Source organism: Trichomycterus rosablanca, chromosome 4, assembly GCF_030014385.1.
Source record: "Trichomycterus rosablanca isolate fTriRos1 chromosome 4, fTriRos1.hap1, whole genome shotgun sequence".
In the NCBI taxonomy this organism is placed as follows: Eukaryota; Metazoa; Chordata; class Actinopteri; order Siluriformes; family Trichomycteridae; genus Trichomycterus; species Trichomycterus rosablanca.
Genome location: NC_085991.1, coordinates 9,663,555 through 9,687,696, shown reverse-complemented (window position 1 = coordinate 9,687,696; position 24,142 = coordinate 9,663,555). Strand labels below are relative to the sequence as shown.

At 40.8% G+C, this 24,142-nt stretch overlaps 4 non-coding genes across 4 annotated transcripts; 1 reads left to right on the top strand and 3 right to left on the bottom strand.

The window, feature by feature from the left end:
- Positions 1-11,385: 11,385 nt before the first annotated feature.
- trnas-gcu (transfer RNA serine (anticodon GCU)) lies at positions 11,386-11,467 on the top strand. The gene has a single exon. It is a non-coding gene; the product is annotated as a tRNA-Ser (tRNA).
- Positions 11,468-17,022: 5,555 nt separating this feature from the next.
- trnar-acg (transfer RNA arginine (anticodon ACG)) lies at positions 17,023-17,095 on the bottom strand. The gene has a single exon. It is a non-coding gene; the product is annotated as a tRNA-Arg (tRNA).
- Positions 17,096-17,523: 428 nt separating this feature from the next.
- Positions 17,524-17,595, bottom strand: trnay-gua (transfer RNA tyrosine (anticodon GUA)). The gene has a single exon. It is a non-coding gene; the product is annotated as a tRNA-Tyr (tRNA).
- A 151-nt stretch (positions 17,596-17,746) lies between these two features.
- On the bottom strand, positions 17,747-17,818 carry trnae-uuc (transfer RNA glutamic acid (anticodon UUC)). The gene has a single exon. It is a non-coding gene; the product is annotated as a tRNA-Glu (tRNA).
- Between the last annotated feature and the right edge of the window lie 6,324 nt (positions 17,819-24,142).

Below are 24,142 nucleotides of genomic sequence, written 5' to 3'. Positions count from 1 at the left end.
TATCTGCTGCGGATCTCCCAGCATTCAATTAGCTTAATAGAAAAAGGTGCTGGTGGCATATGACCAAAAGATGATGCTGAACTCATTTGCAGGAATTTCACAAACTATACACATAAACATGAGCATCTTTTAACACTGTTACATCAGCATGTGTCATTTTTGTTTGATCATTAGATTTTAACGGGACACTTGATAAGGTTTTTGTATAGTTCAACGAAGCATTCAACTAAACAAGGGCTCATCAGGGATTTGAACCCGGGACCTCTCGCACCCAAAGCAAGAATCATGCCACTAGACCAGAGGTCACTAACAGGCGGACCGCGGTCCGGGTCCGAACCCAGAAGCTGTCCCATACGGACCCTGACCTACAGCCAAAACAGAAAGTTATGATTTAAAACCTGATGGAGCGCTTCTATTTTAACCGGCGCAGCTTTTGTAGTCTTTACGGTAGTTGTTTAGTGGATGAGGACACGCACAGACCAATTGCATGCGAGTTCCCACGTGACACCACTCAGCCAATCAAGTCTGTGCATTCCAGCTGGTAAACACAGCGACTCTACAGTGCAGACAGATGAGAGAGTTAGAGGCAAGTTACACATAAAAAGATGGTAGAGAGAAAACGAAAGACGGCAAATGTAGAGAAAAAGAAGGAAGAGATACACATGACTGTGCCGGAGAAAGTTGAGAATAAGACGAGTGAGACAGAAAGGGAGAGAAAAATAAGGAACAAATAGCGCTCTCCAAAAAAGAAACGTGTACAGCGAAAATACAGCATTTAATCTGGAAGGGACAGACTCATTTCTGTTCTTACTTCCCAATGGATCACAATTTTTTTTATTTTCTCTTATTTTGATAAGGTGGGGCGGTCCGGGTCCTCTCTGTGTGGAGTTTGCATGTTCTCCCCGTGTGTGCGTGGGTTTCCTCCGGGTGCTCCGGTTTCCTTCCACAGTCCAAAGACGTGTAAGTGAGGTGAATTGGAGATACTAAATTGTCCATGACTGTGTTCGATATAACCTTGTGTAATGAGTAACTACCGTTTCTGTCATGAATGTAACCAAGTGTAAAACATGATGTTGAAATCCTAATAAATAAATAAACATTTGATTTGACAATCAGTTATTGATTACATGCAGATGTTGATACAACTACTAGGCTACTTATATATACTGATATATATATATATATATATATATATATATACACATATATACACATACACACACACACACACACTACCGGTCAAAAGTTTTAGAACACCCCAATTTTTCCAGTTTTTAATTGAAATTTATGCAGTTTAATGTCTTATTGTACTCTGAAATGAAGACACACACTAAGAAAATGAAGTCTGAATTTGTACTTAAGAGTACAAAGGCTTGTCGCTGGGGCTGTACCCTCTTTAAGTACAATACAGTACCATTCAATGCTGGTCCTATTTTGTACCCATGTTTTTGGTACCCCTCAAGGTACTATTAGGTACCCCAAGAGGCTAAAATGTACCTTTAAACTATGGTACAAATGTGTACCCTTTTCCAAAGGTACCAACATGTTCTTTTAGAGGTACCACCCCAGCGACAAGTCATTTTGGACCTTAGTGACTAAATTGTACCAAAAACATACCCACTTTTTCAATGTCTGTCAAGGCTGTTTATTTAGTGGCAAATAAACAATTCGAGACCATTACAAAGACAAATTCATATTAACAGATTGTTTTAAATCTCACTTTCATAAACAAAGACCTGCCCACCTTCACTGTTATTTTAACCATTTGATTAAAATGTGTCAACAGCATACAGAACAAATTAAAAGTAAAATAGTAAAATGTCATTATCGCAATTTTAAAAGTGTATTTCATCCAAACATGGTAGAATTAAAGTGTACACAGAAAAAAAAACAAATTTCAACCACCAAACCTGCACCCTCCTCTGCAATAAAAAAACCTGACATCTAGAACAGCTTCACATATGGCATCACATACAAAAGTTGATATTATGGCAACAGTTTTTCTATGAATGAAAAAAGGTTTTACTAAAAACATTGACAATGCTGTGTTCCTATGTGATTAGACCGAATACTTCATTGACACAAAAAGATCACCATCAACTGAATATGTATCAAGAGCTTGATGATCCAGTTCCGTTCCTGGACTTTGTACGGGTAAACGTTCTATGTGGACATTTTGTGCTGGTTCAGTACAGAAGGTTGATCACTCGAGTCACAGTTACTGGCATTGGCTTTTCTCCATCCTCCTTAACATTTAGAATGCACCTTTGGAGAAACATCATTGTGCTTTTCAGGTGTGCAGGGTATGCAATGTTGAAGGCAAAATGCATACAGACAGTTGGGATAAAGGCCTCACCTATTGGAGCACAAGAGCAAACCTCAACTCCATCAACCTTCACCACACTCTGACCGTCTACAAATGGTGGTTTTCCAGTCCTGGTCTTTCAGCTGAATTGTTGGATATGGTGTTGTAGTTTCACCCTATAGAGAAACAAAGACAGTGCACTACTAATGCAAAGAACCATTTTTTCTGCCTGTGGTCATCTCCACAGCTACTGTTATTCTGAGTGAACATTTCTGATATTACTAAAAAGTCATAGGGTGTGTTCGAAAACCTAGGGACCTGCCTTGCTGTCTACACAGGCAGCTGCCTTAGTAGAGAGGATTCTAATAAGTCAATGACTTATAAGGCAGGTTATTCGAACGCACTACTTAGACAGCGATTCCATCGAGTTTAGCATTTCGCGTTTAGCATCTTGCCATTAAAACCAATGGATGTAGCACAGCACGCTAACGTCAATATAACATCTTCCTTCATGTACCGATAACGGTTAAATTTCCTGACAAGCCCGAACGTGCAAATAAAAACACTCGGTACAACTTTATACAAGTTAAAAATCAGTAATATTTTATTTACGTTCGAAAATAAAAATAATTTCTCCGCCCCGTCAGCCATGTTTATTTTTCTGTAAGAGACGAGTGCCCGACCCGCAATGAATTCTGGGATTGCCTTGATCACTAAGGCAGCGTCGGATGCTCACTCGTTCTTGAGCCAAAATAACATTGAAATATGAAGATACCTCAGAAATGAGGATCTAGGCATCTAGGATTTCGAACAGCCTCCTTCTCGGGAACGTGCACAGGATGACGTAAAATGCTGTCTATGTAGACAGCACACTAGCTTTTCGAACACACCCATAATGTGATGCCTGTAGCAACAAACTGCAAAACACATGCATTTATAGGAGTCAGCTAACATGGAGTCTTAATACTGCATCCAAATCACCTGAAAGCTAATGGCACCCACTTATGGAGACTATTCAGCCTACTAAAAAATTAAGTCAGTGTGCGCATTGGTGGGCATGGATTAAATGCATGACAACTAATTAGATCAGGTAACATGCAATAAGAGGCCATCCAGACTTTCTATCAAGTGTGGCTATGTCAGTTTTTGTGGCACCAGTTTCTTACCTCTCTAAAAGTAATGAGGTGGTCAATGTTCTCCCTGAAGATGGATGGTAAAAGAACAAGTCCACCCCTAAAGTCAATGCCTACATCATGAAGAAAAATGTGCTTTAATAACAATCCCACATAAACAACTTAAATTCAAAAGCACAGAAGCAACTAGGATTTGGGTCAAAAACACAACCTGGGAGGTCCTCAGTCAGGGCTTCCTCTCTCACTTCCATGTATAGTTTTTTTCAACGGTAACGTCCTCTTGACTAGTTCAACAAATTAGGGAGTACAGCTGTAAATCCTTCACTGAAGCACCGACATATGTTCACTGTCAAAGGATGGATTAAATCAACCTCATCACACAACTAAGATAAAAGCAGAAAATATACAAATATTTTGTTGATAACACAAGCTTCTTTTGAATATTGCAACAAAATGTATCAATAGACAAACTTAAGAATAAAAAACTAGAATCGGAAATGCCCATTAGACAAAGGGATGCATCATATAGCAAAATGCTAAAATATAAAATCTAGCATGTCAATCCATCATTTGCAAACCAACAGCATACGATTATGTTATGTTAATGTTATTTCACTTACCACTTAAATTGTTCTTAAAAAGGGGTATTTGGTCAAGATGTTTTCAATAGCCATTAGTTCTGCTATTTCTCGATGCCACCATGCAAAGGTCTTCTTCATGCGGTTCTTCACGGTCAACAAATCAGGTTGTGTCTTCCTATACTGGTCAGGCATTACCTTAACGTGGGCCTCAACAGATGCAGCATCCTCTCCAACAATGATTTCTTTAACAAAAACACAAGTTACCAGTAAAAATGCTGTGGATTACTCATTTATTATACACCTTTCTAGGAGTGTAACAAGATCTCACAAGATTAGAACGTAATATTTTAAATCAAGGGAAAAGCTGTCTCAAGACTAGTGGACAAGTAACTTACATTGTGTACTGTGCAATCATTTCATAGAGCGTTCTAATAATTTTGTTCCGATCTCTTGGAACCTTTTCACAATGCTCTTTGGCATCCAGGCGGCTGTGGACATCTTTTGGAAAACGTGAAATGGATATGATGGCAGGCAGTCATTGACATTGGATTGAAAACAACTGGTGCCAACTGGAAGAACAGAGGCTGGTTTAATCACATTTAACTTGATAAGGAAGTAAAAAAAATAAGGCACTGCAAACAGATGGTTAATACAGTACATTTTTGAAAAATAGTATCAATTAATAAAGATGCTTACCATTCATTCTGAATCAGGTGTACTTCTTCTGTTGTGACTTCTTTCAAATTAAGAGTTATCTCCTTGTACTGACACACAAAGTCTCTAAATTGTAATTGTTTTTTGAAAGACTTGTCAAAAAGATAGGCAATCATGGCTTCTGTAAGTTCACGGTCCACAGTCTCTCCATCCACATTGTTGTCTAAAATGGGTGAAAAAAGATTGGCATTACGTTACTCTTGTAGGTAAAAGTCAAAAGCTAAATAACTTTACAACTGGCAGGTAGTTTTGCTATTTAAACATACACATAATACCATTTTCAATGCAGTTTAGAATGTACAGTGATGTACAAAACTATAGTACTTTTGCAACTCAAAACATTTTACAGTACAAGGGCTGGTTCCAAAAATTCGACTGTTCATCGAGTACGGCTTGTGTGTTTAATTTTAGACCTTAAATATTTTTTAAACCAATAAAACACTGAGTAAACACGAAGCAAGCAAATACGCTAAAATAAAGCGCTATAGTTCAGCAATTTTCAAACAATTTTTAAATCCTGCCTCTGAATACTGGCATGATAACACTACTTTTCTGATAAAACAGGTTTAAATGAGACCAGTCACAGAAGGTTTAAAATACATCAATTTTTTTGGTTTACTCTTGCAGCTTAAATTAGGTTAACTTACACTTAAGTGGACATTACAGCAAGACAAGTAACACCACATGCAAGTAAATTAAAATATTGTGCTAAATCAAAGTTCTGCTGAACCATCGCTAAGCTTTCTTTGATTCGATTCTTTTGAGTTCACAAAAATTCGAATCGGTAACAGTGATTCCACAACAAAATGAATTCGGTGAACCGGACATTAAAACAGAACCGATTCAGTCAAATGATTCTTTTCATCGCTGCACAATGTTTACACATTGCACATATTTAACTAACGTTAGCTACTCCAGCACTCAAAGTAGCAAGACAGCTATAAAGCACCTTCCTATACATTCCTTCCTAACTCACATCAGTATTTACCGCGTTTACTCACCTATTTTGCTCAGTTTTTCAATTTTCCTCAACCACGTCTTAGAACATGGGAGCACACTAATGTGACTACACACGTTATATGAACAATTCTGTCTTTGTGTGTTACAATAAGCTTACGTATTAAACATGTACAACGTATTAGGTTTTTAATGTATTTATTATTGTTTGGTCAAAAACCACCCAATCTGGCAACACAGGGGGGGCTTATTTTAAAGCCTAAAGAAACCTTAAAGAGAAAACTTAATGTTGTTTTCTGATTTCATTTTAAGTAAGTTTAAAAATAAGCCTTAAGGAAAATCTTAATTTAAGGTGTTTTGTGCAACTGGGCCCTGACCCTTGTGTATGCACTGACACAGCAAAGGTCATGGGATGGTAATAAGTTCATTATTACTGACAATGATCTGCCACCCAAATAATAGCTGTGGTGGTCCTGTGGCTGACCTGATCAAAGAAGAACAGTGGGATAAATAGAGCTTAAAGTACAGAGAAATAAGTATATATAACACATCTTCCTAATTAATTTATATACTGCTAATTATATAAATATTATAAAATACAAAATATTAATAAACATGACTTCAAACCTATACAATCGTTAAATATATCTTGTGGGATAATTTGCTGCAGTGTCTTAATTCTGTGCTATTGCTGCAGTCTATCCTGAAAGTACCTTTAGTTGGTGGTTAAAAGGTACAAATCTGTACCTTTTACTGTAATGAAAGACTTTGTACCTTATCAGAAAACCAAAAGGTTCACATGTGACCCTAAAAAGTACAATATTATACCTTTAAGGGTACATCTGTGAAAAGTGTACCTCTGAGTACAAGACAGTACTTATATCGTACCTCTGTTTTTTAGTGTGCATAGAACAAAAAAACAACTGAAGTTAAAAAAATAAATCATGGAATTAATTTATAAACCAAAATGTATTAGAAAAGTTTGATTCATTAAAGTAGATACCTTTGGCAGATAAAACAGCTGAACACACACACTTGAGATCATTGACAAGCTCCTCCCGTGTAATTCTGGGCTGACCTCACCTTTCTCAGAATCATTCTTACCCCACGAGGTGAGATCTTGCATGGAGCTCCAGAGCAAGGGTGATTGACTGTGATCTTGTATTTCTTCCATTTTCGAATGATCGCACCAACAGTGGTCTCTTTCTTACCAAGCTTCTTGCTGATGGTCTTGTAGCCCATTCCAGCCTTGTGCAGGTCTACAATCTTGTCCCTGACGTCCTTTGATAGCTCTTTGGTCTTGCCCATGGTGGTCGAGTGATTTGAATGGAAGAAACTGATTCTGTTACAGGTGTCTTTTATACAGGGACAGGACTAATTTGTGTGCCTTTTGTGCACATAACTGGTCTGTGGGGGTCAGAATTCTTGCTGGTTGGTAGGGGATCAAATACTTATTTCCCTTAATTAAATACAAATTAATTTATAACTTTTATTTAATGTTTTTTTTTCTGGATTTTTTGTTGATATTCTGTCTCTCTCTGTTAAAATAAACCTTCCATAAAAATTATAGACTGTTCAAGTCTTTGTAAGGGGGTAAACTTACAAAATCAGCAGGGGATCAAATACTTATTTTCCCCACTGTATATATATATATACACTGGTGGCTGCTGGTCAAAGAGGGGAAGCTCATTGTTGGCTTACATCATAAAAGTTGTCAATTTATTTCCGTTCCTTTTGAAGAAAATGGCCTGAAATGGGTTGCAGTTTGTCTTTCGACTTCACTTGCAAAATCCGCGATGGGACTGAAGCTCCCAGTGATTAAGTAACTAATGATTAAGTGTATTGCTTTGGCAATATGAATGTCCTTATTTGTCATGCCAATAAAGCTTCTTTGAGTTTGAGTTTGAGAAGTGACTGAAGTGTAGATCTCAAACTAGCTGTCAATCAAAACGGAATTCAGCCTTTCGACTGATCCTCCAATCATCTTGCAGAAGCTCAGCGTCCAGACCCACCCACAGCTTTATTCACCCCCAGAGACGCTCAGCGTCCGGGGGCGGGGCAAAATCGTGGCATTTATCCAATGACCGGCGAGTTTCGAAGCAATGAAAAAAACCCTTTCATGTAGTCCCATAGAAGTGAATAGACGCTCAGCTTCTACGGGCAAATGCATTGACGCTCCGGGAATCTATGAGTTAAGTTAACAAAATCGAGTCAGTCGATCTGTAATAAGTAGCTGATTCTGAACGAACTCGTCTTCGAGATGAACGTGTTCTAGCACATTTGTAGTCAATGAAATGTACAACTTTACATATTTTACCATTTAATTTTTGACATTTTAGGGGAAGCTGATCTTCCCTTACAGTCTTAGAGAAATCGCCACTGATATATACTGTATATATATATATACAGTGTATCACAAAAGTGAGTACACCCCTCACATTTCTGCAAATATTTCATTATATCTTTTCATGGGACAACACTATAGACATGAAACTTGGATATAACTTAGAGTAGTCAGTGTACAACTTGTATAGCAGTGTAGATTTACTGTCTTCTGAAAATAACTCAACACACAGCCATTAATGTCTAAATAGCTGGCAACATAAGTGAGTACACCCCACAGTGAACATGTCCAAATTGTGCCCAAATGTGTCGTTGTCCCTCCCTGGTGTCATGTGTCAAGGTCCCAGGTGTAAATGGGGAGCAGGGCTGTTAAATTTGGTGTTTTGGGTACAATTCTCTCATACTGGCCACTGGATATTCAACATGGCACCTCATGGCAAAGAACTCTCTGAGGATGTGAGAAATAGAATTGTTGCTCTCCACAAAGATGGCCTGGGCTATAAGAAGATTGCTAACACCCTGAAACTGAGCTACAGCATGGTGGCCAAGGTCATACAGCGGTTTTCCAGGACAGGTTCCACTCGGAACAGGCTTCGCCAGGGTCGACCAAAGAAGTTAAGTCCACGTGTTCGGCGTCATATCCAGAGGTTGGCTTTAAAAAATAGACACATGAGTGCTGCCAGCATTGCTGCAGAGGTTGAAGACGTGGGAGGTCAGCCTGTCAGTGCTCAGACCATACGCCGCACACTGCATCAACTCGGTCTGCATGGTCGTCATCCCAGAAGGAAGCTGACGCACAAGAAAACCCACAAACAGTTTGCTGAAGACAAGCAGTCCAAGAACATGGATTACTGGAATGCCCTGTGGTCTGACGAGACCAAGATAAACTTGTTTGGCTCAGATGGTGTCCAGCATGTGTGGCGGTGCCCTGGTGAGAAGTACCAAGACAACTGTATCTTGCCTACAGTCAAGCATGGTGGTGGTAGCATCATGGTCTTGGGCTGCATGAGTGTTGCTGGCACTGGGGAGCTGCAGTTCATTGAGGGAAACATGAATTCCAACATGTACTGTGACATTCTGAAACAGAGCATGATCCCCTCCCTTCGAAAACTGGGCCTCATGGCAGTTTTCCAACAGGATAACGACCCCAAACACAACCTCCAAGATGACAACTGCATTGCTGAGGAAGCTGAAGGTAAAGGTGATGGACTAAACCCAATTGAGCACCTGTGGCGCATCCTCAAGTGGAAGGTGGAGGAGTTCAAGGTGTCTAACATCCACCAGCTCCGTGATGTCATCATGGAGGAGTGGAAGAGGATTCCAGTAGCAACCTGTGCAGCTCTGGTGAATTCCATGCCCAGGAGGGTTAAGGCAGTGATAATAATGGTGGTCACACAAAATATTGACACATTTGGGCACAATTTGGACATGTTCACTGTGGGGTGTACTCACTTATGTTGCCAGCTATTTAGACATTAATGGCTGTGTGTTGAGTTATTTTCAGAAGACAGTAAATCTACACTGCTATACAAGTTGTACACTGACTACTCTAAGTTATATCCAAGTTTCATGTCTATAGTGTTGTCCCATGAAAAGATATAATGAAATATTTGCAGAAATGTGAGGGGTGTACTCACTTTTGTGATACACTGTACATAAAGGTTTAGTTTTTATTTATATACAATGGTTTGTTAGTCTATTTTCACAATATCAGATAAAGGTTGACATGAGTTGACATAAATGTAACTGGATTGGGGGTGGGGAGCCAGATGTGGACACTTTCGACTCTGGATGCCAGATCTGAATCTGATACTCAGCACAATGATGTTACTCCTCTTCTTCATTTTCATTATTGTTGATGATAATGGTAAGTGATATACAATAGGCATCATATTTAAATATGTTTGTATTCATTTTCTACTATTAGAAGCATACATTTTATATTTAGAAATATGTGTTTAATATAGTATCAACTAAATGTTATAAATTGTTATAATGTTTTATATTAGAAGCTGCTGAGAGCATTAGACCAGATCAAATCAGCTCATCTTCAACTGAAGGAAGCAGCATCACACTGTCCTGTACATATGATGGATCGGTTCGTAGTCTTTACTGGTATCAACAAAAACTTGGATCAAACCCAGAATTTTTGCAGCTGATTGTTGAAGATAGTGAAGATGTTAAAACGGCTCGAACGTCTGACCCAAGAATCTCAATGAAACGCTACAAAACCAAAACAAAAATAGATCTGGAGATCGTCTCTGCTGCAGTATCTGATTCTGCACTGTACTACTGCGCCATGGAGCCCACAGTGACAGGAAATACAGCTATACTGTACAAAAACCTGTTATCAGAGGAGGGAGCTATTGTCATGTTTACATTGTATCACTTGCTGCTTCTTATATCCAAAGTCTGTTTATCTAATAAGCAATCAGTGTTTTAGCTCAGTGGTCCTTAAATGATTTTGTCTCATTCTTCCTGCAGACACTTCTGAAGGTGTACAACAGCACAGGATGTTCATTATCTGCACGTTTGATATTGGGGAAAGGTTAGGACTACAGACAGGCTGCATGGACGTCCCTGCAAAAGATTTCCTCTTAAAGGCAGCATATGTTGCTCTAAAATCTCAATGTACTTTCCTGCATTAATGCTGTCAGAGAAGTGTAAATGATATGGTAGTGACACAACACCATTTGCTGAAAGCAAGAGTTTCAGGGGTATTGTTCAATGTTTAATGGCTTGGTTTTCAATGAGGATGGGATTCAAACCCATACGTGCAGAGCACAATGGATTAGCAGTCCAATCGCCTTAACCACCTCAGAACATGCTCTACCTCCATGAAGTAAGCCAAAAACACAATTGCACTAAAAAAAATGCCTGTATAAGATGTGCTGTTTCTCTCTGGTGTTACAGTTGTATTTTATGTGAGTAGTACCAATATGTTGTAAAGGTGGAGTTTAATTATCAGAGCTGAAAGCAAGAATTTCAGGGGTTTTGATCAATGTTTAAAGGTCTGGTTTCCAAAACCACGCATGCAGAGCACAACAGATTAGCAGTCCAACACCTTAACCACTCAGCCACCTCGTCTCAACCTGCCTAGAAAAATGTGTTTCTGGGCCAATTGGTCTGATTGATCAACCCAGACGGCTTGAACAGCTACATTGCCTTTTAAGAAATATCTGGGTGTTTACCAGAATGTGCACGCACACTGCATTAGTGCATTATTTGTTAACAGTCAGTTTTAAAAAGAACTAAAATAAAATTAGCTTTCTGCTCTTCAGTCTTTTACAAATCTACAAAAGCTACATTGATCAATCAGACCAATCAGAGCAGAAACAAGCAGGTAAAGCAAGACGAGGTGGCCGAGTGGTTAAGGTGATGGACTGCTAATCCATTGTGCTCTGCACGTGTGGGTTGGAATCCCATCCTTGTTGAAAACCAGATTTTTTAACATTGAACAAAACCCCTGAAACGGTAGTTACGAATGTAACTGTGGTTATGTGAGTAGTGGATGACCGCCAGGGCGGTGCCTAGTAGTGGATAATCCCATGCGTGCGCACTTCAGACCGAGATATTTTATACCAAATTAGTCACACGTGACCCCTGCAGTGATGTCACTTACTGTATAATACACCTGTGACTCACGCAGTCTTCCTCAGGAACCTGGAACGTCTCGCACACTCCGAGTGACCAGGAACCCTGGCGGTCATCCACTACTCACATAACCACAGTTACATTCGTAACTAGCATTATGTTTCGTATCTCCTGACCGCCAGGGCGGTGCCTAGTAGTGGATGATTTATGCCCACGCCGTCACGAGGAGTGCTTCAACTTCCACTCATGGTAAGGGACAGGACAGCCAGTGCAAAGCTAGACCAGGCTGCAACATTCACGTTGTAAAAGCATGAAAAACGTACATGGCAAAGATAAACACACAAACCTCCGCAATGGGGACCCCTCTTAAAGCGGTCCAAGATGTGGAAACTCTTCTGACAGAGTGACCAGATGACAATGCGGGTAAAGGACAGTTGTATGCCGTGTAGGCCATTCCAATGACCACCGTCAGCCAGCGAGAGACTCGCTGCTTAGAAAAGCGATGACCACGCTTAGCGTCCGAGAAACAAACAAGAGCTGATCTGCCTTTTGCACAGACGCAATAGCAGATACATAGCATCTCAACACTCTGACAGGGCCCAAGAGCTGATGCCTGGGGTCAGACTGATCGTTATATACCACCAGACTAATAGACTGGTTAATAAATTCTGTCCCGAGAACTTTCGGAAGAAGAGCCGGGTTTTGTCTCAAGGTCTCAAGATGCCCCATCCAGGCCCCACCTGAGACACTCTGGGCTAACCGAAAGCGCATGCAACTCGCAAACATGCTTCGCCATAACAATAGCCAGCAAAATGCTGATTTAAGGGACAACCACTTGAGACCAACCTGGTCTAGAGGCTCAACTGAGCACTGCAAACATGTTACAGCACCAAGGGGAGGTTCCATGGTGGCGGACGAATCACACGGGGGGGTCTAAGCCTCCTCGCACCTTTTAAGAAGGCCACAACAAGCTTGTGTGAGCCCAGAGATGAACTATTATTCAAGGTCACTTGGCTCGATAGAGCGGCCACGTAGAGCCTCAGAGTGGGTGAAAACCTCCTAGAGTCCAGCAACACTTGAAAGAAGGAAAGTATTGTTTCCACAGAACAGGAAGGAAGATCAACCAACTGTTCCGTGCACCAGTTCACAATGACTGCCATCTACCACCATACAAAGCTCGAGTAGATGCTGCTCTGGCATTTAGGATAGTGTTTCGCCCTCCTGGAAGACATGAGGAGAGTTCATTGTCAGCCCTAATGGCAACAGCCAAAGCTAGAAAAATTCTGGTCGTGGATGCCACACTTGACCCTTCAGTTGTGAGAGGAGGTCTTTTCTTAGGGGGAGCCTCCACGGAGTACCCGAAGTAAGACAGTAACCAGGGAAAACCATGGTTGTCTTGACCATCAAGGCGCTACCAGAAGAACCTTGTGGCCCTCCTCCTGAACCCTGCCCAGCAGTGCTGGCAGGAAAGGGAGCAGAGGGAATGCAAACAGCAAATCTCTCGGCCAGTTGTGGGGTAATGCATCCTGACCGAGTGGGCTGTCCCGCTGGTGTTCCGAGAACCATAGCGGACAATGAGTTGTGTCCGGTGAAGCGAGCAGATCCATCCGTGACTGGCCAAGCTTCTTCCATATTAGGTGAACCACATCCGGGTGAAGTCTACAATTACTTGGGGCTCAGAGACTGCTTTGAGAGAGCGTCCGCTGTCCCATTGGTCGTCCCTGCCAGGTGAACAGCCTGCAGAGAGAGGAACTCCGGATGTACTAGTGTCCACAGCTCCTTGCCAGATACAAGAGCGCTCAGGATCTGGTGCCACCGCAATGGTTTATATGATAAACCATGCTCAGGTTGTCTGTGTGTACCAACACATGCTTGCCCTGCAAACTTTGGGAAAAAGAATTCCAAGGCAAGTTTTACGGCACATAGTTCTTGATATTGATGTGTTCTCGAGCTTGGCTCATAGACCAAGTGCCCTGAACCACCTGTTCCGGAAGCTGACGCATCTGTCGTCACCACTTCCCTGCGTGTGGGTATTTGCCCCATGTTCACCCCTGACAAGATAAACTTTTGGAGAGCGCCATGGTTTGAGAGCTGGCAGACACTCTTCACGGACCTACATATGCCTGTGGCATACAGGATCCAGATTGAGAGAAGTGAACCATATCTGAAAAGGTTTCGTGGAGTTTCCCCAATGTAACAACCTGTGCAGCCGCTGTAAGGAGGCCCTGGAGATGCAGTAGCCTTAAGAACAGAACTCCCATGCTGAGTTTCAGGCGGCACACACGAGACAGGATTGTTCGTGTGCGGGTCCTGGGAAGCGAGGCTGGCATAGACAAGTCTAGCAGCCTGCAAATAAACTGGATCTTCTGGACAGGGAGGAGGATGCTCTACTCCCAGTTTATTGCTAAGCCAAGCGCTTGGATGCAAATCAGCGGCCACTGTGTGTCCACAAGTGCCCATGCTCTTGAGGGGGGCACACACAAGCCAGTCGTCTAGATAAGGAAGGATTTTTAATCCATGAGGGGTGCCAGAGCTGCCTGCTGGAGCATTCAAAAGGGAAGAGCCTGCGGGTAAGAATTCGACCGACGGAGGTCCAGAATTGGCCGGAAGCCTCCGTCCTTTCTGGAACAACAAAATGATAAATAGAAGCCCTCTGGTTGAACATGAGGATCCGCCACCTCTATTGCTCCTCTCCTCAGGAGGGAACAAACTTCCTGAGAGAGAGTGGAAGCATGAACTTGCCCACGAACGCTGGTTACACGTGTGGAACCCAGCTGTGAATTCGGCAGTAAGGTCTTCTCCGGCAGGAATAGAGAATTTATCGGGTGTGACAGCCCACATAAAGAACTTACTAGTTTTTGGGGCTGTTGGAGTTGGGGCATCAAGTCCTAGTTTGGCCAAGGCCAACTTTAAGGCGCTGTGCACTTGAGCAGAGTGCGCAGGGGTGGCTGTCGGAGCACTGGCTTCGGAGTTACGCGAGTGCGAAGCAGAGAGAGACCTCGACCGTGCTGAAACAGCTGGCGGGGAACCACCCGGCTGTAGAAAAAGACCTGAAGAATCCGGCATTTGATGCTGCTATAGAAAGTGCATCATCTTCTTTTGGTTGGTATGCTTTGCTCCGGGATACTATAGCATCTAGTTTGTCACTAAACATAAATAACGACTTCAACTGTGACAACTCATCGGAGAACGAGCCCATGCATTCCGACAGCGCCATGGACCGTCTCTTTTTCCTCTGCATAGGACCTGGTCCCTCCGAGGGCCGCTTTGCAGTGTTGCTCGTGCCGCGCTGAGGTGCCGGTAACGCAGTCTCGCACCCAATCTCTAGCCCCGCTAGCCTTTCTCGGCGGCGGTCTAATGCAATAATCGCACAATCAATACACCGGTTCACCAAGGCTTCACGAAGGTGATCCAACCAAAGACATGAAGGGCATAACTCATGCCGTCGTAAGTCTCCAAGGCAGCAAGGCACTGGTTACAACTGTTCAACACACGACGGTTCTGAGTTGTTGATATCGCTGTTTCACTCCTAGTACTGAGTAGTACTAAAAAGGAGTAAAAAACTGCACCGAGTACAAACTCGAGGTGAAAACGGCGTGACCACGGTACACACGCTGAGCAATGCTATCGTTATAATATCATGAGCTGTCAGCTCACAAAACACCGAGTATGAAACTCTAGGTGAAACACTGAACGCCAGGTAATCTTTCCAGTTATCACCGAGTATGAAACTCTAGGTGAAACACTGAACGCCAGGTAATCTTTCCAGTTATCACCGAGTATGAAACTCTAGGTGAAACACTGAAGCCAGGTAATATTTCCAGTTATCACCGAGTATGAAACTCTAGGTGAAACACTGAACGCCAGGTAATCTTTCCAGTTATCACCGAGTATGAAACTCTAGGTGAAACACTGAAGCCAGGTAATCTTTCCAGTTATCACCGTGTATGAACCTCTAGGTGAAACACTGAACGTCAGGTAATCTTTCCAGTTATCACCGAGTATGAAACTCTAGATGACAAGGCTGTGTTGCTAATGTAAAAGCAATCTTTTCCATAACTCAGAAGCAATGTCACTTAACACCGAGTACAGAACCTTAGATGAAAGCACTAAATTATTACGAGTAATCTACTCGATACAGCGAATGAGTGTTGGCTTCACTTAACACCGAGTATAAACTTTAGGTGAAGAGAAATGCGCTGCTAGTGCTCGGAGTTGTAACTTTTCGAGCAGTGCATTCCACATAAAAAAACGAATGTTACTCTAGGTTAGCACGAACTAACTCCTGTAGTACATAAGCGTTACTTACCTGAGTTCCACGTACAGTATCAGTTCAGCTTACTCCACACCGAGTAATCTCCAGGTGGGAAATGAAGAAAATCCAGTAACAAACACAGCTTCTCTGGCTCATTCTCACACCGAGCGCACTCTAGGTGGATTTGGTTGCCAGATCCCGCTGGATTACTCACAGCCCGTAGAGGACGAATAAAATTCGTAGCTCCGACACTAAGTGTCACCGGGCTGAGCTACGGTCTTGAAGGCGAGACGAGAAAAGAGGAAGACTACGTGAGTCACAGGTGTATTATACTGTAAGTGACATCACTGCAGGGGTCACGTGTGACTAATTTGGTATAAAATATCTCGGTCTGAAGCGCGCACGCGTGGGATTATCCACTACTAGGCACCGCCCTGGTGGTCAGGAGATACGAAACATAACTCTTGCTTTCAAGCTCTGTGCAAAACATTGGCACTACTCACAAAAAACACAACTATAACACCAAATAGAAACAGTTCATCTTATACAGCCGTTCTTTTAATATAATGTTAATAACATACAGATTAGTAACCACACGTTGTTTAAAGGTCTCCACTTTGTGGATTTGTGGAGCTGGATTATTGAGCATGCATTAAGAGTTTAAAAGGTATTGTGTTCGATGAGAATAGAACTCAAACCTACACGTGCAGAGCACAATGGATTAGCAGTCCATCACCTCACCATAACCTTTTTATGGGAAAAGTAATTAATTAATATCCCTTTTTTATGGTTAGAAAATTGATTCCTTAAGAGAATAATAAATTTTTTTTGATGTGCAATAGATTGTTTTTTCCTAAATAGACAGTATGGGGAGCTCTAGTCAGTTTCCTCAGCTGGCGAGGTTAATGCCTAAACAGAGCTTAGAGGGAGCTCTCGCAGGTTTTCCTCACAACTCACATTACAGCAGTGAGAAAACATCACGTTTGAGTCTTCTCATTTATTTTCTGCCCTTTCCATGGGTACAACACTGACGCCAGCATAAGTCACTTCTTTCCACTTTGACAAGACCTGCATTGTTGGATCTGAGGTACCAAGAACCATACACAAGGAGTTAGAAAGAGAAAAAACACACAAGGTAACAGAGCCAGCCAGGAGTCGAACCTAGAATCTTCTGATCCGTAGTCAGACGTGTTATCCATTGCACCACTGGCCCCTGAGGGACTGCGCTTGTGACTTTGCTGAAGCTCCGGCCTCATTTTTGTCTTTTGACCAAGGAGAGAATGGAAAACTTTGAAGCATGGCATACAAATGAACCCTGCCGTGAACCGGATTTGCTTCTGGGCTGGGAGTAACAGAGAAAGTGTTTAGGTTTAGCACCAGGTTAGACAACTTGTCTCTTGCAGCTTTGGAGCCAACAAGTAAAACCTCTGTTTTATCTGAATTAAGTAAAAGAAAATTACATGACATCCAGTTTTTTATGTCGTTTACACAATCTTCTATCTTACTGATTGTGTCAGTATCATTTGGTTTGGCTAATATATACAGCTGTGTGTCATCTGCATAGCAGTGAAAATTTATGCCATGTTTATGAATAATTTCATTAAATAATTAAAATTTGAAGCGCGGCATACAAAAAGACCCTGCCGTGACCCGGATTCAAACCGGGGTTGCTGCGGCTACAACGCAGAGTACTAACCACTATACGATCACGGCATTCCAGCGGTCAGCCACGTCCAGCTTACGTCGACTGCTCCCTGATAGACTGCAGTCATAGTTCCAACAGAACAAGCCTCTTGAGCTACAGCAACATGGCGCAGAGGAACTAATAGTTAAAGTTTTGCTCAAGTCCTATCATAAAGACGAATTCCCAAACAGGGAGTCGAACCCGGGCCGTCTGGGTGAAAACCAGGAATCCTGACCACTAGACCATATGGGAAACAGAAGAGCTGGTGAACGGCTGATGCCAGCATTAGTCACTTCTCTCCACTTTGACAAGACCAGCATTGATGGATCTGAGGTACCATACACAAGGAGTTAGAAAGACAAAAAAGGCACAAGGCAAACGAGCCAGCCAGGAGTCGAACCTAGATTCTTCTGATCCGTAGTCAGCCACGTTATCCATTGCGCCACCGGCCCCTGAGAGACTGCGCTTGTGACTTCCCTAAAGCTCCGGCCTCATTTCTTTCTTTTGACCAAGGAGAGAATGGAAAACTTTGAAGCGCAGCATACAAAAAGACAATGCCGTGACCCGGATTCGAACCGGGCCACCTGGGTGAAAACCAGGAATCCTGACCGCTAGACCATATGGAAAACTAAAGAGCTCGCCATCAGCTGACGCCAGCATCAGTCACTTCTTTCCACTTTGACAAGACCTGCATTGTTGGATCTGAGGTACCGAGAACCATACACAAGAGATATCTTGCGGCAATCGATTTCTGAGAAAATGTTTTTTTGATATGCTATATGACCACCTTCCCATTGGAAAAACTTGCCCTTGATCCAATATGGCGGCTTTCAAGATGGCAGCCATGTTCCGGACATAGCCTAAAAGATAGGCCCCCTCACCCATTACTTGCTGAGGTATTCAGATATGTCATTTTCCCTTTCGTTTCTGAAATAAAAGAGTGTCCTGAGACTTTTGACTCACCCTGTACTTAGTTTACAGTAAGTACAGTGCTCTTGTGATTATATGGTAAGCCTTCTTTTGTATCTTCTAAATGCTTGTGTGCAGATTTTTGACGTGTCATTCAGTGCACTTTTTGCAAGTGTCTTCTGTCTTATTGCTTACCATGATAAATACTTCACTCATTATTAACCAAATGTACTAACAGTTATGTGTCAGTAGTGCAATACATTAAATACATTAAATACATAATAAGACATAAATCAAAAGTTTAAGTTAATGTTCACATCAAATATAAAAAGACAGCAGTTCTGTAAAAATAAACATATTAAATATAATATTTGCATAAATGATCAGTTATACAGTACAAATAGATGGTAGGTTTTGTTCCACACAGATGTAGTGAGTGTAAGTGTGCACATGATGGCAGAATTCATCTACATGTTACTAAACTCTGTAACAGGGCTGTACTGCTGGAAAAGGAAGTTAAAGAGAGGAAATGGTTTAATTATGTATAAGATATGATGGCAGGTGTTGAGCTACATTATTCTGCAGATCAGTCATGGCATTGTTTGGATTTCTGTGTCTTCTTTTCATTGTTTTAGGTGAGAAATAACATCACGTAACACATTAGAACCTTTATCCAAACCTTAAATAGAAGTTACAATGTATCTGCTGCTAGATTCTTCACAGTTTTTTTCTTACACTTATATATTTATATATAAATAAACATTGTTCTTTATCTGTCCACAGGTTATAACAGCGCACAGGAAATTAATTCAGTTTCAACCACTAAAACTGTCTTGGAGAGAGACTCTGTTACTTTATCCTGCAATTACAAAGGATCTGGTACAACTAATGACCTGCAGTGGTATCGTCAGTTCTCCACATTCAGACCAGAGTTCATTATTCTGGTTAGTGAGTTTAATAAAGAAGCTGCAGTTTCTGGGTTTTCTGTAAAGATAAATGAAGATAAAAACCGAGTGGATCTGAACATCTTCTCTGCTGCAGTATCAGATTCTGCTCTCTACTACTGTGCTCTGAGGCCCACAGTGACAGGAAATCATTCTATACTGTACAAAAACACACACCTAAGATACATATATTAGTTCCTTTAGATAAAATATGTATATTTCAGTAGCACCTTACATTACAGATCAATAATAAGTGGGTAATGATATGCTAATATTAACGCAACAAATCATATTTACTCAGAAATTAAATATCAGTTTCCTAGTAGTTAATTAATAATATCCCAGTAACTGCAGCTGTAACAAGTCAATTTTAAAAGTATAAAAAAGTTACAAGTTGTATTTATTTAAAACTTCAAATTCTTAATGAATAATAAGTCAGTAATTGTAGCCGAAATAAGTCAATAATAAAACGGTAAAATATTAATCACTCTATTTAAATCATTTCAGCATAACTACTTTTGTGTTTAAAGAAGACCTATAGACATAAACCATATAGAAGCACTTTGTAGTTGTACAATTACTGACTGTAGTCCATCTGTTTCTCTACATACTTTTTAGCTTGCTTTTACTTTGTTTTTCAATGGTCAGGCCCCCCACAGGACCACTACAGTGCAGATATTATTTAGGTGGTGGATCATTCTCAGCACTGCAGTGACAATGACATGGTGGTGGTGTGTTAGTGTGTGTTGTGCTGGTATGAGTGGATCAGACCCAGCAGCGCTGCTGGAGTTTTTAAATAAATAAAGTGTCCACTCACTTTCCACTCTATTAGACAGTCCTACCTAGTTGGTCCACCTTGTAGATGTAAAGTCAGAGACGATCGCTCATCTATTGCTGCTGTTTGAGTTGGTCATCTTCTAGACCTTCATCAGCGGTCACAGGACGCTGCCCACGGGGCGCTTTTGTCTGTATGTTTTTGGTTGGTGGACTATTCTCAGTCCAGCAGTGACAGTGAGGTGTTTAAACACTCCATCAGCATTGCTGTGTCTGATCCACTAATACCAGCACAACACACCCTAACACACCACCACCATGTCAGTGACACTGCAGTGCTGAGAATGATCCACCACCTAAATAATACCTGCTCTGTAGTGGTCCTGTGGGGGTCCTGACCATTGAAGAACAGCATGAAAGGGGGCTAACAAAGCATGCAGAGAAACAGATGGACTACAGTCAGTAATTGTAGAACACAAAGTGCTTCTATATGGTAAGTGGAGCTGTGTAAGCAGTGTGGAATTCCATTCCTAGGGCACCTCAGGACAGTCCAATCAGCAGAACTTGTATTCTCTGGGACAGATTTTCTTTTTAATTTAGCAGTCAGCTTCAGCTAATTGTAATGTTTAGTAGATAAGACACAAAGATTCAATTTATAAAGTGTTTTTACATTTTATTTATCTGAATATTGCTAATAAGACAAATAGTTTACAGTTAAACACATGATTGATGAGAAGAGGTACATGAAAAGGAAGTAAATTCTTTAATTGGACACAGTGCTTACATTTAGAATGAAAGAGTTTTAATATATTTATTTTAAACATGACCACCAACACCACCAACTAACTCCAAAAGTCTCCAGCAGTGTCTTAGAGAACAATGGAAACTGAAACTGATGTGTGTAGTTGTGCCGTAGCTTCTGCACTTCCTGTGTGTGGCTTCCATCCTGTGTTGACTTTCATACAGAACTGTTATACAGAGTGCTCACAAAGTTGTGTTCAGAAATGCATCAGTTATGCAACATGCTGCACATTGGGAGATACATAACACTGATTCTCACTGTAACATCAGGTAATAATAAACATATTTATTAATAAATAAAGGTTATTTATTTATTACATTGTGTTTGCTGACGAATCAATTTTGTTTAAATTATTTCCCTTTTCTTTACAACAGGTGGTTTTGCAGATGAAATTAGACCAGTAGAAGACAACATTGTCAGAAAAGAAACAGAGACTGTTACTCTAAAATGTTCATATCAGTCCAGCAGCAGAGACATTTTGCTTTACTGGTACAAACAAAATCCTAACAGTGCACCTCTGTTTTTACTGTATAAAGGTGCAAAATCATATAGCAGTACAGAGCACAATCCCACTGGCTCTCGATTACAGTCAAACACAGATGATACATCTACTGAACTTATTATTAACAATCTACAGCTGACAGATTCTGCTCTCTATCACTGTGCTCTTAGAGACACCCAGTGATACAAAGCTATTGAGATGCTGTACAAAAACTCACATATATAAAGCTCTTTGAATCTTAGAAGATCAAAGTTTGTTTTTCTTTTTACATCTTATCAGTTAACCACACACACACACACACACACACACACACACACACACACACACACACACACAATACAATACAAATAGCACCTGCTCTCTGTATATTGCATTATTAAACAAAACATGGTAATTAACACCCATTAATTTGGTAAGCTACTTTAGCTAATTTTACACAACCAAACTTAATCTCTACCAGACTGTAAAATATAAAAACTTACTAATCTTTGGCATTACCAATAAGGTGAAGCTGTGGCCTCACACTATATAGTCTAAGAAAATGTTGTATAATGGTTGGTATACATGTTTCAATTTAGGAAATGTTTGTATGCAACATGTTTGAATAGTTGCACATATGTGCATTAATTGAATTAGATGCATTAATTCATGTTGAACAGTCTTCCCTAAATACAAGATTTAAAAAGGGTTTTCCCTTTTCCCAGTTATAATACACAAAAATTATTGATCTCCAGGTCCCCTATTGCTATGCAGCATTCACCCTACCAGCTATGCCACAATGGCATTATTGAGCATTCTAACATTCATTGTCAGTTTTACCACTGCTTTGTCCTGGTCAGGGTTGCGATAAGTTTGAGTCACTGTGCAAAATGTCCATCACAGGTCAAACCCTTGCACACTCAAACAGTATCCTGGCCACCCAGCCAGGGAATCAAATTCAGGCTCCACTTACTGTGAGACAACAGCGCACACTGCACCACTGTGCTGCCCAAGAGGGGATGCATATAATTTTAAATATTCTTTTATTAAATTAAACTTTTATTCATTATGTGGGTTTTGACTTGTCATGCTTCAAATAACCATCTTAAACAAGTTGATTTTAAATCTATATTGGTTTATTCAGTTATATTGTCTGTTTCTTAAGAAAGATTGGAAGGGATTTGCATAGTTGTCCTTTTTCAGTGCATAATATCATTAAACAATTTAAGAAACTTGGACGAATTTCAGTGCTTAACACCCATGATCTCTGATCCCTCAGATATAACCACATGTGTGTTACTTTGGCAAACCTTTGTTAAGCACTACAGTATAGAGTTACATTCACAAATGTCACGTAAAACTTTACTGTGCAAAAAAGGAAGTCTCATATTAGCCATGTCCGGAAACAGCATCAAGTTCTCTGGGCAGTGTAAATGTGTGTGGTAAGATAAATTAGTAGACCAGATATTGTTTGAAAGAAATATACGCTGTGTACCCCAGATGAAAGACTTTCATATTCAATTTCATAGACTTATTATTTCATTAGACATTATGGTCTTGCACCATCATGCCTACTTAATGCATGTTTATATTGCTGCTTAGCCCCATCTGTATATCTTGCACTTCTGTGATGGCAGCATTAATGCAGAAAAGTATATTACATATTTTTTATGTATGTTTTACATAATATTATAAAACATATTTTCCAGAGATGTCCATAAATATTTCCACAACACAGTGCAAAATCACAGGAGGGTAGGGGGACTTGACTGGCCTGTCTGCATTCCTAACCTGTCCTCAATGAAGTGGATAATTTGAAATATTCAAGTGAAACATTCTGGAAACATTTTACAATAGCAGGGTATTTGGTAAATTAACTGCTATTTGTACATAATATTCTGAAATCTCAGTCCATGTAGAGCAGTATGTGTGCCCTGCCACTGCATTGTCATGTTACTTCAATAAATATAGCTACAAAGGCTGGGGAATACTTTAGGAAATTGTTGTCACGTAACACAGTCTATCACCGCATCAAGAAATGCAACCTAAAACATCAATTCTATTCAGAAATGTAGCCTGTTATTTGGGCACAAACTCATCTCAGATAAGATGTGTTTTTACCAGATATTGGGTTCTCAGTGCTAAAGATAAAAATGACCATCTAGGCTGTTATATACAGTGTATCACAAAAGTGAGTACACCCCTCACATTTCTGCAAATATTTCATAATATATTTTCATGGGACAACACTATAGACATGAAACTTGGATATAACTTAGAGTAGTCAGTGTACAGCTTGTATAGCAGTGTAGATTTACTGTCTTCTGAAAATAACTCAACACACAGCCATTAATGTCTAAATAGCTGGCAACATAAGTGAGTACACCCCACAGTGAACATGTCCAAATTGTGCCCAAATGTGTCGTTGTCCCTCCCTGGTGTCATGTGTCAAGGTCCCAGGTGTAAATGGGGAGCAGGGCTGTTAAATTTGGTGTTTTGGGTACAATTCTCTCATACTGGCCACTGGATATTCAACATGGCACCTCATGGCAAAGAACTCTCTGAGGATGTGAGAAATAGAATTGTTGCTCTCCACAAAGATGGCCTGGGCTATAAGAAGATTGCTAACACCCTGAAACTGAGCTACAGCATGGTGGCCAAGGTCA